We start from the raw sequence: 8773 nt of genomic DNA, 5'->3' as shown, positions 1-8773 counted from the left end.
GTATTCAGAGCATCAATTTCAAGAACTCCCTTCCTTTGAGGTGTCCCATTATTCACAGAATTCCTCTCAGAAGTATACATGAATTGGTTATTTGCAACCATGTTAATGAGTTCTTGAGCTTCTGCAGGTGTTTTCTTTAGGTGAATAGATCCACCTGCAGAATGGTCCAATGACATTTTCGAAAACTCAGATAGACCATAATAGAATATATCTAATATGGTCCATTTTGAAAACATGTCAGATGGACACCTTTTGGTCAACTGCTTGTATCTTTCCCAAGCTTCATAGAGGGATTCACCATCTTTTTGTTTGAAGGTCTGAACATCCACTCTAAGCTTGCTCAGCTTTTGAGGAGGAAAGAATTTATCCAAGAAGGCCGTGACCAGCTTATCCCAAGAGTCCAGGCTATCCTTAGGTTGTGAATCCAACCATATTCTAGCTCTGTCTCTTACAGCAAAAGGGAAAAGCATGAGTCTGTAGACTTCAGGATCAACTCCATTCGTCTTAACAGTCTCGCAAATCTGCAAGAACTCAGCTAAAAACTGGTAAGGATCTTCAGATGGAAGTCCATAAAACTTGCAGTTTTGTTGCATTAAAGCAACTAGTTGAGGTTTAAGCTCAAAATTATTGGCTCCAATGGCAGGAATGGAGATGCTTCTTCCATCAAATTTGGACGTTGGTTTTGTGAAGTCACCAAGCATTCTCCTTGCATTATTGTTGTTGGGTTCGGCTGCCATCTCCTTCTCTTGTTCTAATATTTCTGAAAGGTTACCTTTAGATTGTTGTAATTTAGCTTCTCTTAGTTTCCTCTTCAGAGTCCTTTCAGGTTCGGGATCAATTTCAACAAGAGTGCCTTTTTCCTTGTTCCTGCTCATATGAAAGAGAAGAAAATAAGAAAAGAAGAGGAATCCTCTATGTCACAGTATAGAGATTCCTTTATGTTAGTAGAAGAAGAAAAAGGGGGGAAGAGTGAAGAAGAATGAATAGTCTGTATAAAGAGTAAGAATGGGAGAGGTGATAAGAGATGAAGATAAGTGTTAGTAAATAAATAATTAAAAAGAATAAGAGAGAAGAGATAGAAAATTTGAAAATAATTTTAAAAAGGAGTTAGTAATTTTCGAAAATTAGAGATAGGATAAGATTAAAATTAAAATTTAAAACAAAAAAGAATTTTCGAAAAAGAGATGAGATATTTTCGAAAATTAGAGAGGGAAAAGTAGTTAGGTGGTTTTGAAAAAGATAAGAAACAAACAAAAAGTCAAATAGTTAGTTGAAAAAGATATTAAAATCAAAATTGAAAAGATAAGAAGATAAGAAGTTAGATAAGATATTTTGAAATCAAAATTTTGAAAAAGATAAAATTTTGAAAAAGATAAGATAAAAGGATAAGATTTTTAGGAAAAAGATATTTTGACAAAGATTAAAAATTTTTTAAAATTAAAATTAATTACTTAACTAACAAGAAACTAGAAGATAAGATTCTAGAATTTAAAGATTGAACCTTTCTTAACAAGAAAGTAACAAACTTCAAATTTTGGAATTAATCACATTAATTGTTAGTGTAATTTCGAAAATATGATATAAAGATAAGAAAAAGATTTTGAAAATATTTTGAAAAAGATTTTTGAAATTTTTGAAAAATAGAGAAAAAAAATGAAAAAGATATAATTTTTGAAAAAGATTTTGAAAAGATAAGATTTTTTTAAAATTGAAAATTTGACTTGACTTGTAAGAAACAACTAATTTTGAAAATTTTTGACTAAGTCAACTCAAATTTTCGAAAATTTGGAGAGAAATAAGGAAAAGATATCTTTTTTATTTTTTTGAATTTTTGATGATGAGAGAGAAAAACATAAAAATGACTCACAACATAAAAATTATGAATCAAAACTCATGATGCATGCAAGAACACTATGAATGTCAAGATGAACACCAAGAACACTTTGAAGATCATGATGAACATCAAGAACATTTTTTTGAAAAATTTTTTGATGCAAAGAAAACATGCAAGACACCAAACTTAGAAATCTTTAATGCATGGACTCTAACAAACGAAAAATGCATATGAAAAACAACAAACAACACAAAGCAAGAAAACATCAAGATCAAACAAGAAGACTTACCAAGAACAACTTGACGATCATGAAGAACACTATGAATGCATGGAATTTTCGAAAATATGCAAGAAAAATTTTTAACGCATGAAATTGACACCAAACTTAAAAGTTGACTCAAGACTTAAACAAGAAACATAAAATATATATATATTTTTTATGATTTTATTAATTTTTTTGAATTTTTATTAATTTTTTTCGAAAATAAAGTTTGGAAAAACGAAAAAGAAAAGAAAAATTTTGAAAAATATTTTTGAAAAAAATTTTTGAAAAGAAAATTACCTAATCTGAGCAACAAGATGAACCGTCAGTTGTCCATACTCGAACAATCCCCGGCAACGGCGCCAAAAACTTGGTGGACGAAATTGTGATTCATTCTCTTTGTATTTGCATGAGATTTAAATATTGGCTCTATCAAAAATACACCAAAGAGATCATGGTATGATGAATTGGGATCTTAATAATCCCTGGTAATGGCACGTGTGACCACAACTCCGTTCAACCTAACCAGCAAGTGTACTGGGTCATCCAAGAAATACCTTACGTGAGTAAGGGTCGATCCCACAGAGATTGTTGGTATGAAGCAAGCTATGGTCACCTTGTAAATCTCAGTTAGGCAGATTAAATGGTTTATGATGAGTTCGAAAATTAATAATAAACAGAAAATAAAATAGGATAGAGATACTTATGTAAATCAATAGTGGGAATTTCAGATAGGCGTATGGAGATGCTGTGCTCCTCTCGAATCTCTACTTTCTTATTACATTCATCCAATCCTTCTTACTCCTTTCCATGGTAAGCTGTATGTAGGGCATCACCGTTGTCAATGGCTACATCCCATCCTCTCAGTGAAAATGGTCCTATGCTCTGTCATAGCAAGGCTAATCATCTTTCGGTTCTCAATCAGGTTGGAATAGAATCCCTTGATTCTTTTGCGTCTGTCACTAACGCCCAGCCTTTAGGAGTTTGAAGCTCGTCACAGTCATTCAATACCAGAATCCTACTCGGAATACCACAGACAAGGTTAGACTTTCTGGATTCCCGGAATCCTACTCGGAATACCACAGACAAGGTTAGACTTTCTGGATTCCCATGAATGCCGCCATCTATCTAGCTTATACCACGAAGATTCTGTTGGGGAATCTAAGAGATATGCGCCCGGCCTAAAGTAGAACGGAAGTGGTTGTCAGTCACGCGCGTTCATAGGTGAGAATGATGATGAGTGTCACGGATCATCACATTCATCAAGTTGAAGTGCAACGTATATCTTGGAATAAGAATAAAGAGAATTGAATAGAACGTAATGGTAATTGTATTAAAACTTGAGGTACAGCAGAGCTCCACACCCTTAATCTATGGTGTGCAGAAACTCCACCGTTGAAAATACATAAGTGAAAGGTTTAGGCATGGCCGAGAGGCCAGCCCCCATAACATGGTCAAAAGACCGAATGGTCAAAAGATGACTAATACACTAGTAAAAAGTTCTATTTATAATAAACTAGCTACTAGGGTTTACATGAGTAAGTATTTGATGCATAAATCCACTTCCGGGGCCCACTTGGTGTATGCTTGGGCTGAGCTTGATCTATTCACGAGCTGAGGCTTTTATTGAAGTTGAACGCCAAGTTATAGTGTGTTTCTGGCGTTCAACTCCGGGTCGTGACGTGTTTCTGTTGTCTTACTCCAGACAGCAACATGTACTTGGCGTTGAGCGCCACTTTACGTCGTCAATTTCCGAATAAAGTATGAATTATTATATATTTATAGAAAGCTCTGGATGTCTACTTTCCAACGCCGTTGAGAGAGCGCCATTTGGAGTTCTGTAGCTCCAAAAAATCCATTTTGAGTGCAGGGAGGTCAGATTCCAACAGCATTAGCAGTCCTTTTGTCAGCCTTTTTCAGAGTTTTGCTCAAGTCCCTCAATTTCAACCAGAAATTACTTGAAATTACAGAAAAACACACAAACTCATAGTAAAGTCCAGAAATGTGAATTTAACATAAAAAATAATGAAAACATCCCTAAAAGTAGCTTGAGCTTGCTAAAAACTACCTAAAAACAATGCCAAAAAGCGTATAAATTATCCGCTCATCAGTACGCATGCCTCATGTATACGCAAAACTCTATTTTTGTGCATGCGCATGAAACTCACACAAAATCATTTCAGTTCTGTTTCACTCATCATGTATTACCGCTTCCACCACTGTTCCTAGTTTGTTGGTTCCATCCTTTCCACCACTTTGTTAGTTGCAGCAACACCAGCATTCGTGGCAGCCGTCAAGTTCTCCATAGTAGCCACAAAATCGGTCTGATCGTTTAACAGATCGGTTCCCTTACTAACTCTCCGTCCTGGTCTTCAACCTCACTCACATCCACGAAATGTCATTTGGGTCTTGTCCAAACCGAACAATCGATATTAAGGTGATCAGTCTTAATATCTCAAGTTAAGTGCTTCAAATTTCTAAAATTATGCTCATGAACTTCATGATAAACATATCAATTAGATATCCTAAATAGCACAGGCACAACTAAGAGTATGCATTGAAGCATAAGCAGTCTATTCCTCAGGCTTACAAGGACAAACTGCTCTAATACCATAATGTAACACCCTACACTTTGTTGTCTTATGCTTAAGTCATAATTCAATTATGGTTTGGTACTACGACACAAGGTTAAGATATAAATACGTATATACAGAAAGGAATATTATACTAGAAGCATGTGAAAGGATTTAAAACTTGAGAAAAAGACCATTCGTCGATCGCTTACACTTGATGATGTACATATATAAGCACGTCAGAAGAAAGTTAGATAATTAAAAGATTCAAGGAAGAATAAGAGTAAAAGACGTATATATATAAGTATCAAATAGTCTCGGCCCGCCAAGATTAGGCCGACTAGAGTTACAACAGTAAAATAGTTGAATAGACATAGCCTATCTCTCCAAAATACATCATAAGCCTCTAAAGGCAAGTCTTCAAAACAAGTGCATAATATAAGTGTTTTCAAAAGATGGAGAGAGTCTAAAATTAAAGCAGAATAACAAGTCTTTTTTTGCTGTCTTTGAGATAAACCTTCTGCTCACTGAGAAGCGCCGAGACCTGCATCTAAAAAGTAATAATTCTCGAAACGGGTGAGAACGTCATCTCTTATGGGATTCTCAGCAGGGCAATAATTCCAAATAGAGACTATGTAAAACCACACGAACCCGCTAGGCAATCCTAATCTCCAATCATTCAAGGTTTAAGCCTAGTGTTCTTTCTAATCCGAACAAGGTAAATAAACTAAACTTCAAATATGTTAGTGACCTTTCAATCTCAGTTCTCCCTGATACAAGCCATCATCTCTCTTATTATCATAGTTTTCTAGTTTCAATGATTCAATATCAAAACTTAGTTTTAATGTTATCAACCTATTCTCAGTTTTTTTTCAAACCTCAATCACCATATCTTATCAGGAACAACCCTCAGCATCATCACCGCCAGCATAAGGGATCTCTCAGTTGTGCAAACACATACAAGAAAATACAAAGAATACACAAATAGAGATAATAGGTAAAGCAATTAGTTCAATTAATATATAGATACAATTATTTAACAAGGCAAGCTAGATACAAGATGCACACTCAAATAATACACACAAATACAAATGATGTATACCTGCCCTACTGGCTATGAGCTCGCGTGTCGGTTAAATTGCCAGAATCTAACACATCCGGTAGCTAACCCGGACATCGTTTGTCTTGTGTGATCTGGGATATAATGCTTGACACACTCTTGGAATATAGTGCCCAGCACACTTCACACATAAAGAGAATATGGAACTTGGGATATAGTGTCCGTCACATTCTTAAGATATAGTGTCCGCCACACTCTTGGGATATAGTTCCCACCACACTACACCAACAGAGAGAGAACTACGAACAAGCGGGATTTCACCACCATCCTTGCTTGGGCTACAACCACAAGTCAACAATTGTCTCAATTCCATCCTAGAGCAATTGGGACAAAACCACAATCCTTGTGTCTACCCAGAAAGCTCATATACCATCCGAGAGTAAGCAGGACACAACCAGAATCCTTACATCTACCTCGGAAGCTCAAATATCAATCAAGCTAATTCTCTCCCTCTAATAATATCAACTCAATCTCATCATTCAATCATATCAATTCATTATCATCATTCAATCATATCAATTCAATCTCATTATTCAGTCATATCAATTCATTCTCATTATTCAATCATATCAACTCATTCTCATCATTCAATCATCTCAACTCATTCTTGTCATTCAATCATATCATCATTCAATCATCCCAACTCATCCCCGTAATTTAATCATCTCAACTCATTCTCGCCATTCAATCATCTTAACTCATTCTCACTATTCAATTATCTCAACTCATTCTCGTCATTCAATCATCTCAACTCGTTCTCATCATTCAATCATGTCATCTCATTCTCATTATCCTCTCAAAACATCTCAATCTCATCATTCAATCATATAATCTCATCCTCATTATCCTCTCGAATCAACTCAATCTCATCATTCAATTATATTATCTCATTCTCATTATCCTTTATACCCATTATAGGATTTACAAAAGTTTGAGAAGTTAAGAAAACAGTTTAGATGCATAAAATTCATTCCAAATTATAGAAAATAGTTATCAGATCTCAAATAGGGATTATAGAAGTCAAAACACATAATGGAATAAGAAAAATAGTTAAAAATCATATTTTCAGCAAAACAGGACATTCGTGCGTACGCATGTCTCAAGCGTACGTGCGAGTTTCTTTTTGTGCGTGCGCATAAAACTCGTACGAAATCATTTCACTTCCGTTTCACCCATCATGCGTACGCATGACCTCAGTTTTCTACCACTTCTGCAGAATTTAATTTTGAAACCAGATTTTCAAATATTCATAATTTTTTCGTTAAAAATCATTTTCCGTCTGTTCTTTGAACGTCATAAAATAGACAAATCTAATTTTCATTTAAAACAAATTCCATAGAATTTAGAGGTCCGAAGGCCAAGCTATAGCCCGTCGAATTTTGTCAAAAATCTATTTTTATCCAAAAAATTATGCATAACCATTTTCACTGATTCCAATTCCAATTCAGTTCAAAACCATTCCAATATCACTTCTAAGCTCTCTAAACATATATTTATCGATTCTCTACTCTTTCTAATCATTCAACACCCGTTCAACCAATTTCTCAAGACAACCTCAACATACACACTTATACAACAAAATCCACAATCAATCATCATCAAATATCTCATTCTCACATAATATTTCACACCACTTACCTCAAGTTACCACATAGGGGATTTTATCACCTTATCATGGCCTCTGGCCAAATTTTTAGAAATCGCAATATTCATACATCTAATTCTCAATTAAAACTTTAACAAACATATTCATTTTCATGCAACATAGCACCAATATATATCACAATATCCAATTACAACAATATCACATAGCACTTCTTAATTCATCAAAAACACATTATTTTTACTCTCAATTTCATGCAAAAACACATTAACCAACTCAATACTCATTCTAACCATTATTAAAGCATATCAACAATCAATTCCATTCAACTTATCCTAGTGCAAGTAATCTAGGTGTTCACATAATCTTATATAATGCCTACTCAAAACTTTCATCTGTACCTTAATGTCGCAATTCCATGCTTTCAAGCTTTTCTTTTCAAAGTTCTACCAAGCCAAAAGCTTCCAATTACTCAATTTAACACCATATTATACAATTTGGCACCATATTAAAAACTAAAATTTTCATAAATTGATGAACCAAGAAGAAAAATGGGTTCCTTACCTTTATCCATTGAAATTTGTGATGGATACTACCAAGAACACAATTTAGAGGGCCCTTATAACATCAAAATAACCAAAAATTCTCGATACCTAATTAAAAAACATGATTTTATCTTTGAATAAGAAATTGAGGCTGATATTTTGAGTTACACACCAAAATTTTTAAATAGAATTGAAGAGGAGGAAACAAGCTTCGCATGGCCGTAAACGGTGCAACGATCGGAGCTCCGTAGCAAAAGTTATGATGGATTGAAGATGGTGAAATTAGGGTTTTTGCTCTCACCTCTCTCTCTCTTTTCTTTTCTATCCAAACTCTCTCACTAAAATGGGAAGAATGGTGGCTGAAATCTCATTAAGTGTGGGTATATATATGGAAATTTGGGTTCACTTGGGCCCGGTTCACTTGTTTTAGCCCGTTGGTCCAATTTTTGGCCAAAATTTTTAAGATAAGTATTTTAATTCGCACCCTATATGTTTTTATTTCTCTAAATTATAAATATTAACTCTCTAATCCTTTTTCATTCTCATTTAATTTATTTATTAGTAGTTAATTATTTATTTAGTATTTGGCAGGGTTTTACACCACATATTACTGGTTGAAAATCATTTCAAGTTGTTAGACATAATCGGATAAATTGTCTTGAACTCTTTAACTTATTGTTATATTTTTTGCTATATTAAGTTTGTACTTATATGTGATATTTTACACTTTAAAAAAATTGCAGCACAATCCTAAAACTGGTGAGAAGCTTGCCAAGAATTGTGGCAAATTACTCATCAAAAGAATAATAGAGAATGAGTCAATGAAAAAGTTAAAC

General features: G+C 34.2%; 1 non-coding gene across 1 annotated transcript; it reads left to right on the top strand.

The window, feature by feature from the left end:
* The first annotated feature begins 234 nt into the window (after window positions 1-234).
* On the top strand, window positions 235-338 carry LOC130958519 (small nucleolar RNA R71). Its single transcript, XR_009077636.1, has one exon. It is a non-coding gene; the product is annotated as a small nucleolar RNA R71 (small nucleolar RNA).
* Window positions 339-8773: the final 8435 nt, after the last annotated feature.

Source organism: Arachis stenosperma, chromosome 10, assembly GCF_014773155.1.
Source record: "Arachis stenosperma cultivar V10309 chromosome 10, arast.V10309.gnm1.PFL2, whole genome shotgun sequence".
NCBI lineage: Eukaryota > Viridiplantae > Streptophyta > Magnoliopsida > Fabales > Fabaceae > Arachis > Arachis stenosperma.
The sequence above is the reverse complement of the archived record's forward strand: the minus strand, read 5'-3'. Positions and strand labels throughout refer to the sequence as shown.